A 10884-nucleotide genomic window follows, 5' to 3' on the forward strand; every position below is an offset into this window, starting at 1 on the left:
TGGAAAAATGGAGGGACTGGCAAACAAGGCGCCTGCTGGCAAACGCGGGAAACTGGAGGGGCCGGGGAGGGGCGCGCGAAATAGATACTGGAGGGAGAGGCACGCGCACAAAGCACGGGAGACGTTAACGGTTCGGTGCGGCAAGGCATGCGCACAAGGCATCTGCTGGCAATGGCGGGGAGGGGTCAAGGTGTGCGCACGAGGCGCCCGCTCGCAATGGCGGGGGAGGGGGCAACGTATGCGCACAAGGCACCTGCGGGCAATGGCGGGGAGGGGTGAAGGTGTGTGCGCGAGGCGCCTGCTGGCAATGGCGGCGGACGGGGCGATGTACGGGCACGAGGCACCTGCTGGCAACTGCGGGACAGGGGGCGCGGTGGTAGGGTGGGGGGCAGCGCAGGTATAGGTACTGGATGAGAGGCCAGCACAAAAGACCCAGAACCCTAACGAACTGGCATGGCAAGACACGGGCACAAGGCACCTGCTGACAACCGTGGGAAAATGGAGGGACTGGCGCACCAGGCGCCTGCTGGCAACCGTGGGAAAATGGTGGGGTCGGCGCACAAGGCGCCTACTGGCAAGCCTGGAATAATGGAGGGGCCGGCGCTCAAGGCACCTGCTGGCAACCGCGGGAAAATGGAGGGGTCGGGGCGGGGCGCGAGAAATAGGTACTGGCGGGGGAGGCACGTGCACAAAGCACGCGCGACATTAACGGTTCGGTGGGGCAAGGTATGCGCACAAGGCACCTGCTGGCAATGGCGGGGAGGGGTCAAGGTGTGCGCGAGAGGCGCCTGCTGGCAATGGCGGTGGAGGGGGCGATGTACGGGCACCAGGCACCTGCTGGCAACTGCGCGACTGGGGGGCGCGGTGGGGGGTGGGGGGGAAGCGCGGGTATAGGTACTGGAGGAGAGGCGAGCACAAAAGACCCGGAACCTTAAGGAACTGGCGTGGCAAGACACGGGCACAAGGCACCTGCTGGCACCCGTGGGAAAACGAAGGGGCCAGCGCACAAGGCACCTGCTGGCAACCGTGGGAAAATGGAGGGGCAGGGGAGGGGCGCGAAATAGGTACTGGAGGGAGAGATGTGCGCACTGAGGACTTGGGACCTTAATGGATTGGCGCTGCAAGGTACTTGCACAAGGCACCTGCTGGCAACTGCGAGATTGGGGGACAGGAGAATATCTTCAATTCAGAAGGTAGAGGTTGCAGTGAGCCGAGATCGTGCCATTGCACTCCAGACGGGGCAACAGAGTGAGACTGCATCTCAAAAAAAAAAAAAAAAAAGATGGGCCCCCCCCCTTTTTTTTTTTTTTCTAATTTCAAATTTCTTAAGTGGTTATGATGAATTTTATAAGTTAAATAGGTTAATGCTAACACCTAAAAGTGTCTGTCACCAGACCAGTGCCCTGAGGTGAATGGGAATCACACTCTTGGAAAATAGGCATGTTGTTTACTCTACAGCCACGTGACTGTAGACCTCCAGACCCTGAGGGGAATCCGTGGCTGACACGTCTGAGGCAGCTGGAAGGGACATGTGTGCCCCAATTGCTTTACCTCAATGGGGAATCTGTCCCTTCAGAAAGACCTGCCAAACTTGAACTGTGACCTAAGTCACAGTGAAACGAAACCTACATTTTCACAGAAATCTTTACTGAATCACAAAAAGTAGCGATTGGTGTGAAAAAGACATTTCTTTTGTTGCAAATAACAGGTTGAGGAATGGAAAAACAATTGACATGAATTTTCACAAAGTAAACATTTTACAAATGATTTCCAAATATTGATAAAAGTTCACAACTGTTTCATTTTGAAAGGCCTAGTTTATAGGAAAAGATGGTGTCATTGGTGTGTTTTATTTTCATGAAGTAAAACTAAAAAGCACAGTGCTTGTCTCCCTGAGATTCCTACTCAGGACATGACCCAGACAGCCAGGCACATTGCTCTTAACTGTAGCACCAGCTACTCTCCTATACCAGAAGTGCCCCATCAACATACACACATGCTCTCACATTCAAAACGGTGAGTCGAGACTACCCCATGTACCTACCACGTCTGCCTCCTCCTTTCCCTTTCTCTGATGTCTTGGGGTGCTCATATGCTATCTTCACTACCTCTCCCTCTCATTTTCTTTTAAACCATTTAGTGAGGTTTTTACTTTTATCACACCAAAACTATAAAAAGCCTCTATACAACCTTTAAGAGACAGGGTCCTGGCCAGGCACCGTCACTCACACCTGTAATGCTAGCTCTTTGGGAGGCCAAGGCAGGTGATCAAGAGGTCAGGAGATTGAAATCATCCTGGCCAACATGGTGAAACCCCATCTCTACAAAAAAAAAAAAAAAAAAAAAAAAAAAAAAAAAAAAAAACATACACCAAAATTAGCTGGGTGTGGTGGCACATGCCTGTAATCCCAGCTACTTGGGAGGCTGAGGCAGGAGAATTGCTCTGGCAACAGAGCAAGACTCCATCTAAAAAAAAAAAAGAAGGTCCCTGTCACCCGAGCTGGAGTGCAGTGGCATGATTATGGCTCCCTACAGCCTCAACCTCCTGGGCTCCAGTAATCCTCCCACCTCAGCCTCCCAGTTAATGGAAACTTTGAGAGGTCACGGCAGGATAACAGAACCCAGGTGCTTGCAAGCATTCTAGGCAACGTAGCAAACTCCATCTCTAGAAAAAATAGAAATATTAGCCAGGCATTGTGACTTACACCTGTAGTCCAGGCTACCGGGGAGGCTGACATAGGAGGATCGCTTGAGCCCAGGGGTTAGAGGCTGCAGTGATCCATGATGGAGCCACTGTCCTCCAGCCTGGGTGACAGAGCAAGGCCCTGTGCCGCTCTGAAATAAAACCATCCCCCTCAGTCACGCCTTGTGCGGACCCCACCCCACCCCCGTCTCACTGTAAGGGGTTCATGACACCAGCAGGGGCCTCAGCTCCTGGGCTGGACTTGGGGGCTTGGGCCCCAAAGACCTCCCCACCAGCAGCTGTGAGCACCCCTCTGAGCTGCTCTCACTTCCCCACTCTGTCCGGGCAGGTCCAGGTGCTGCTGTACTTCCTGCAGCTGGAGGCCATCCCTGCCCCGGACAGCAAGAGACAGAGCATCCCGTTCTCCACCGAAGTCTAAAGAACCCCGTCCATCTCCAGGAGGAGGTTACATGGCCTGGAAACCTCTGGTTAATGGGGCCATCCGTAGAGCGGGAATTCAACCTTCCTGATGTGTCCTTGGGACACCCCCAAGCGGCGGGCCATCTGCCAAGAGACAGCCACCCAAAGCAGGAGGACAGCTGGCCTGGGGAGATCCCAGCCAGGCCTCAGACGGTGGTTTTTGCACACGGCCACCCGAGGGCGCCCCAAGCCAGTGCATCTCAGAGTCCAGGCCTGGCCCTGGGGGACAGGGTGAAGGGAGTGGTTTTTATGAACTTAACTTATCAGAGTTTAAAAGATTTCTACTGGATCACGTGTCAAGATGCGCCCTCTCCGGGGAGAAGGGAGCATGGCCGGATTCCCTCCCTGTTGTATCTTGAATAAACGCTGCTGCTTCATCCTGTGGGGCCACGGCCCTGTCCCTGTGTGGGTGGGGCCTCTCCCATTTCCCTGACTAGAAACCACGCTCCATTTAGAGCAGGGTTTGAGAGGCTAAGTCGGCACTGAGCAGCGTTATGACTCCATTCAGGGCTTTCTTCTTTTCTTTCCAGAAGGATTTTTTGCAGAAATGGGTCTTTGTTGCCCTGTTTGTCCTCCTTGGATGGCAGCTCCAGGAGGCCTGTGAAATGTTGGGGGACTGGACCCCTGGGGAGTCCCAGGCTACGCACTTTAGGGTTCGTCCTCCGGGGAGCGGTACCTCGTCCCCCCATCCTGACTGCCCTCGTGGTGCACGCTCTCCTGTTTGGCTTCCACAGGCCGGGACTTCCCTGGCTTCTCCGTGCCCCGTGTGTCCCCCGCACAGGTGGCTACGTTTCCGTTCTCAGCTCAGAGGACGTGCTCAACTTTTGTAAAAGTCTCCACTGGGTGGCAGCAGCTTGCTGGTGACTTGTTTTAAAACTTTGATCTGAAATAGTCTTTTGATACTTGAATATTTTTAAGTTTTATACATAGTTCCTAATTTTTTTCCTAACAGATTCCAATACCTAATAAGATGCTAGAATGTATTCCGTGGACAATCCGTGTCCTGGCTGCATTTTGTCTTCCTCTAAGCGCCTGACTCCGCTGCCCTCAGGAGTGGCTTCTGAGGTCTCTGGAGAACAGGATACATGGAGAGTTAGGAAGGAACCAGGCCTAGGGACTGGGGGCTCCCTCCCAGAGCAGGTGGAGGCTCAGGACCACCCGCCGCCCCCTCTGTCGGCACGTGCATGGGAGTCCAGGCATTCTTTGCAAGCCCACCTGACCAGCTTGCTAAAAGAAAACAGAAGTGTGGAGGCTGCCACATACTTGCAAGAAATAGACCCATAAACAATTGCACCACTTTTTTAGAAAGAGGTTTGGGGCAGGGAAAGGGGAGAAGGGACCCGAAGCCGAGAGCTGAGTTTCCAGAGAACCCTTCAGGAGAAGAGGATGCATCTGCCCAGAGGAGGGAAGTGGGATCGCACTCAGGAAAGCGTGTGGGGTCCCAGGATGACACCAGCACCCAGCGTGGCTCTGTCCGGCAACCTCTCCCAAGGTCGGAGGAGTGAGTGTCCCCTGTGTGTAGATGGGCAGCTCCTGCTGAGCCCGCAGCACCTCAGGGAGCCTGACGGCAGGGCTGTGTGCCTCACACTTCTCTGCTTGTGGACCTGGTGAGTCTGGGAGCGGAAAACAGAGCCACAGGAAGGTTTTCTGTCTGCGTCTGTGTGTGGTGTGGATTCAGTTGTGCTTTATTCTTGCTGGGAGGGCACAACCACCGTTTGCAACAAGAGTCACCCTGGTGGGTGGGGAAGACAGATCAGGAGCCTCTCTGCCCTCTGTACCTTCCTGGGTCCGGTGGGCTCCCCTGTCCTGGCTTCCATCTCTGTCTGTCTCCACGACCCTCCAGCCCTGCAAGGGAACACATGTGGCTTAGAAAAGCCAAATCCAGCCCTGGTCTCTGTCTCCTCTTGTCTCATGATGTGCATCTGCCGCCTTGAAACTGGAAAGCAATCTATCGATGTCTGTGCCGATTCTCGTCTCCCCTCTACCTGCGTCCCCATGCGACTTTTATATGTAGGATGTGTGTTCTCCAATGATGGGATGACCACACTTTCCATGTTCTAAAAGGGATCCTCCCCCACTGGGTTCCAGGAGTGATGATGGCTTTAGGACTTGAGGTGTGTCACTTACCTGCCTCCTGGCTCAAAAGCCTGTGCAGAGACAAAGCTGGTGCGGGGCTGGGAAATGCAGCATTCTCCAGGACGGGACCCACCCAGCTCTCCCCCGGCAACGCAGGCGAAGGCCTGGACGCCAGTGTGACCTCCCACAAGGCATGGCTGCCAGACTCCCTGACCGGAAGTGATGCTTTTTTGCCTCAGGCCCTGGGTTTGAAGCAGCCTCGCTTTCTCTCCGTAAGTGGCTGGCGTCTAAGCAGCAGCAGTATGAGCTCGGCCACCTACACAGCAGCGTGGGGGCAAGAACTGCCGACACTTTCATTAAAGTTCTGACACGACCTGCGTGCTTGTTGATTCCATCATCAGCGCCGCTGGGTGGAACCCCTGAGCCGGTGGGGTGGGGGCTGGAAAACGCAGGTGCAGTGATGGGCTGGGTGCCCAGGAGGCCTCAGTACTCAATCAGGCCAAGGTGGCCAAGCACAGGCCACAGGGAAGGCAGGCCTGGGGGGTGTGGGTGAGCACAGGCAGGGGCCGGCTGGACAGCATCAGGACGCTGGAGCAGCAGCAGTAACTCCACTGAGTCGGGCAGTGTGATTAGGGCAGGGACCGCTGTTGCTTTGCTGGAGAGAGACAATCCCCCCTTGGGAGAGGCTTTTCTGCCCCTTCAGGTGGGTCCGGGACAGACCGCTGCCAGGATGACCCGGCTGGTGTTCCTTTGCTGTGCTGGGCCCTGGGACAGGGAGGACTCCCGCCACGCACAGCCTGGGCCCGGGTTCTTACCTGCGGCCACTGCTCTGCTACGAGCCCCTGGTCTCGGGTGGTTTCTGCTTGCTCTGGGGTTTGGTGTTGCTGCCGAGTCCAGCCTTTCCACCTCCTGTGCGTGGGCCCTGGGTATTCTCAGCCACCTATCGTCTTGCCCTCAGGAGCCTGTCCAGCTTACAGGAGAGCTGCCATGGGCTGGAGATGGGCGTGCAGCCTGGGTCCTACTTGGGTGAGTGCAGCTCGAGGAGACCCGGCCACATCTACTGCGCCACAGGTTTACCCTCAGCACTGTCCACATCAGCTGTCAGCCTGAGCCTCCCCAGGAGAGCAAGGCTCACACGGCAAAGCCTACCGTGGCCAATGAGGTTGCTGAGCCCAGCCAGGACCTTTCTCAGGCTCCCAGGAGGTGCCTCTGTTCCTGAGCTGCCTGGTCAGCTCTCTCGGGGTGAGAGGGGCTTGTCACACGGGCCCCTGCCTGCAGTGTGACCCTTCTCAGCTTCTCTCAACAACCCTGTTTATAGAGCGTCACCACCACCAGGGAGCAGGACGATTCATTTCGCCCCAAATCTGAGTTCATTCCACCTTGAAGAGACTTCCTCAGCCAATCTCTCTACTTGATAGCTGGGGAAACCAAGGCACACAGAGCACCCCCAGCTCACTTGGGGTCTCAGAGCCGATCCATGAGCAGAGGCTGAGATCCTGGAATCTTGTTCTCCAGCCTCCCCACAAGCTCACTCCCTTTCTGCTGGACAAGATGGGACATGCCGTCGACCGGCAGCCCTGGCCTGTACATGGCTGTGCTCATGCAGGCACTCAGACTGAGATAACCAGGCAGCATGTATTTTATCCCCCCTTTGTTTTTTTTTTTTTTTTTTTTCTGAGATGGCGTCTCACTCTGTCACCCAGGCTCTAGTGCAGTGGCACAACCTTGGCTCACTGCAACCTCTGCCTACCGGGTTAAACTGAGTCTCCTGCCTCGGCCTTCAAGTAGCTGGGACTACATGCTCCCGCCACCACACCTGGCTAATTTCTGTGTTTTTAGTAGAGATGGGGTTTCCTTATGTTGGCCAGGGTGGTGTCGAACTCCTGACCTCAGGTGATCTGCCTGCCCTGGCCTCCCAATGTGATGGGATTACAGGCGTGAGTCACTGCATCATTTAAACCTAGTGAGAGACAGGGCGCAGTGGCTCACACCTGTAATCTTCATAATTTGAGAGGACAAGGCAGACAGATCACCTGAAGTCAGGAGTTTGAGACCAGCCTGACCAATATCGTGAAACCCCGTCTCTACAAAAAGAATAGAAAAAATTGTCCCTGCATGGTGTCACACCTGTAGTCCCAGTTACTCAGGAGGCTGAAGCATGAGAATCACTTGAACCCCGGAGGCAGAGACTGCAGTGAGCTGAAATGGTGCCACTGCACTCCAGCCTAAGTGACAGAGGGAGACCCTGTCTCTAAATAAATAAACAAATGTGGCCAGGTGTGGTGGCTCACCCATGTAATCCCAACACTTTGGGAGGCCAAGGAGGGTGGATCACAAGGGCAGGAGTTCAAGACCAGCCCGGCCAAGATGGTGAAACCCCATCACCACTAAAAATACGAAAATTGGCTATATACAGTGGCAGGGGCCCGTAACCCCAGCTGCTCAGGACGCTGAGGCAGGAAAGTCACTTGAACTGAGGAGGCAGAGGTTGCAGTGAGTCTAGAATGCACGACTGCACGCTAGCCTGGCCCACTGAGCAAGAATCCCTATCAAATTAATTAATTAATTAATGTACACCGGTAATCCCAGCACTTCGGAAGGCTGAGGCAAATACATCACTTGAGGTCAGGAGTTCGAGACCAACCTGACCAATATAGCAAAACCAGGTCTCTACTAAAAATACAAAAATTAGCTGGGAGTTGTGGCAAGTGCCTACAGTCCCAGAAACTCGGGAGGCTGAGACAGGAGAATTACTTGAACCCAGGAGCCGAGGTTGCATTGAGCCGAGATCCCACCACTATGCTTCAGCCTGGGTGACAGAGTGAGACTCTGTCTCAAAAAAAATACATAAATGTCAAACAACCATCTATGTCTGAGGCCCTGGTAAAAATAAATACATGAATAAATAAATAAAGGCAGATTGCACAGTCGTGTAGCAGAAGCGTGCTGGTCCTTTCCATGTGGTGAAGGCAGAGTTTATACAGAAGCCTCAAGATCTTTTATATCCACCCCTGAAAGAAAGCCGTGATTGCCTCCATAGAAGCAGTACACGGACCAATGCACAGGCTCTCCCACACAGCTCTGGAAAGATCAACAGAAAACAGGGAATGACACGCTCAGCCCTTGAGGCCAAAATGCCCTTCCCCAGAGCAGATGCCACAAGACAAGACAGGGAGCAGGATCGGGTTGGAGGTCACTTCTGGGAGGGGGAGCACGGTCACACCTGGGGCAAGGGTGGAAGAGCTTGGGCGTTCTCACTGGGAAAGAAGAGAGCTGGTCTGCGATGCCCAGCTGACAGGCAGAGCCTTGCATAACCCAAGTCACGGAAACAAGGACGTCGAATTATCTTCGTCTGATGAAGATGTGATCCTGGATTTAGAAACATGTAAAGGCTCCACCAGAAATCTCCTAGACTTGATAAATAAGTAAATACAGTTATTAGCAGGATAAAGAATCAACATAGAAAAGTCAGCATTTCTATACACCGATAATGGTCTAACTGGGAAAGAAATTAAGAAGGCAATCCCGTTTACAATAGCAACAAAATGAGAGACGTTATGCCACAGAATGAATTTTACCGAGGAGGTACGAGATTTCTACAAGGAAAACTACAAAACACTGATGAAAAAGTTTAAGAGGACACAGAGAAATGGACAATCATCCCGTGCTCATGGATGGAAGGAATTCGGAGCGTTAAAACGACCATACTGCCCAAAGCAGTCTAGAGACTCAATACAACCCCTACCAAGATACCAATGTCATCACTCACAGAACTGGGAAATCCTGCAATTCATATGGAACCAAAAAAGAGCTCAAAGACCCAAAGTCATCCTCGGCAAATAGAAAAACAAACAAACAAACTAGAGGCATCCCATTTTACTACAAATTAGAACAACAAAATTTTTGACAAGTGAGTGGTAACTAAAACAGCGTGATCACAGCATGAAAATAGACACATAGCTCAATGGGACAGACACATGAGAGAGTCCAGAAAGACAGTCACATATTCAGACGGCCAATTGATCTTCAAAAGAGCCACCAGAAACACACTTAGAGGAAAGGAGGCCCTCTTCAATGAATGGCACTGGGAGGGCTGGATAGCTGCATGCAGAAGAATGAAACTGGACCCCTATCTCTCACCATATACAAACATCACCTCCGGCTGCATCCAAGACTTGAATGTAAGATATGAAACTACAAAAATGTTAGAAGAAAACCTAGAGAAAACTCTTCTGGACTTCGCTCTAGGCAAGGAATCGGTGAGGAAGATCTCAAAAGCTCGACCTTAAGAAGGATGAGCTGGAGGATGGCCCAGCGGACCTGTGTCCAGCAGAACCCTGGACAGCAAACGAAGAAGCCTTAAAGGCCAGGTTCCTCCTTGCTGTGCCCACGTGGGAAGTGGGGTTGCCAGGGTCAGAAGCTGGCCCAGACATGCACCTCAAGCCTGCCTTGTTTTGCAGTGGCACTGAGTCCCCGCCTTGCAATTGGGGGTGACCGCTTAAATGGTCCCCCAGAAATATGATGGAAAGGAAAGACAAAAGTGCCAGCCAATAGAATCGCTCCTCGTGTTGCTTCCCCCGGTCACCATGTGGGTGCTCTGCCCGGTTGGGGGTCCCCTGGTGTTCAGGCCCCCTCCTACCCAATTGCTGGGTGTGGTGCTCAGGGCCTTTCTCTTTGCCACTTTGCTGCTGAGGGATCCATTTCTGGAACTCAGAGCTGGGGCTGCCTCTCTGCTCCCCAGGCCCATTTGTGTTGCAGAAACCACCAACCTCGAGGGGGCTGGGCCCCTGCTTTCAACCTTTAGCGGGGCCGCCTAGTTTTGGCAGAGGCACCGTGTGAGGAGGCAGCATGCACCTCACAGACAGAGGCAGCGGATGCCTCAGGAAGGGACCCAGCTGAGCCAGCAGCCCAGACCGACTTGCTTCTGGCGGGGGGACCCGAGTTGCAAGTGGTGGGTAATGAATGAGACCCCTGCAGCTGAGTGTGCTGTGGTGCCCTGGGCTGGCTGTCTTGGAGCAGATGAGGCTGGGGCTGCAGCTGGAGCTGCCAGATCGGAAGACAAAAGAGAGCGCTTCAAGGTGCGGGTTCCCGGCTGCTGCCCATGAAGGACCGCAGGTTTGGGCTGGGCGGTGGCTGCAGCGGTAACAGGAAGTTTCAGTACTGGGCTGGGACCACAGACCCTTCATCCTGCCGGGCTGCTGGTGTCCTTTCCTGAGGCTGTGCTGTGCCTGAGGGGCATCAGATGGGCCTGAGGAGATTGGAGGAAGCTTACACTGGAGCCAGCAGGAGGCCCCAGAAAGAGAGGCTGGGAAAAGGGACAGGTATCTAAGGGGGTAACCTCAGAGTCACTTGCCGCCTTGGGTGCCAGGTTAGCAGATGTGCTGGCTGCAGAACTGGAACCAGATCCAGATACAGCGATCTGCAGACCAGGAGAGAGAGGGTCAGTGGAAACAAGGGATCCCTGTGTGAAGGGGACAGGGAAATGCACACACATTGGGGTTGGGGATTTCATCCTTTTGCTGCCGGGAGAGGCAGGAAAGGCGGACCGGGCACCTGCTGCAGCTGTGGCTGAGGCCCAGGGATGTGAGGGGCCTCTTTGCCCTCCATTCGGTGGGGCCCCCCACATGGGGTCCCAAGTAGAAGGG

Source organism: Aotus nancymaae, unplaced genomic scaffold (assembly GCF_030222135.1).
Source record: "Aotus nancymaae isolate 86718 unplaced genomic scaffold, 86718_ANA_hifiasm-v0.15.2.pri h1tg000103l, whole genome shotgun sequence".
Lineage (NCBI taxonomy): Eukaryota > Metazoa > Chordata > Mammalia > Primates > Aotidae > Aotus > Aotus nancymaae.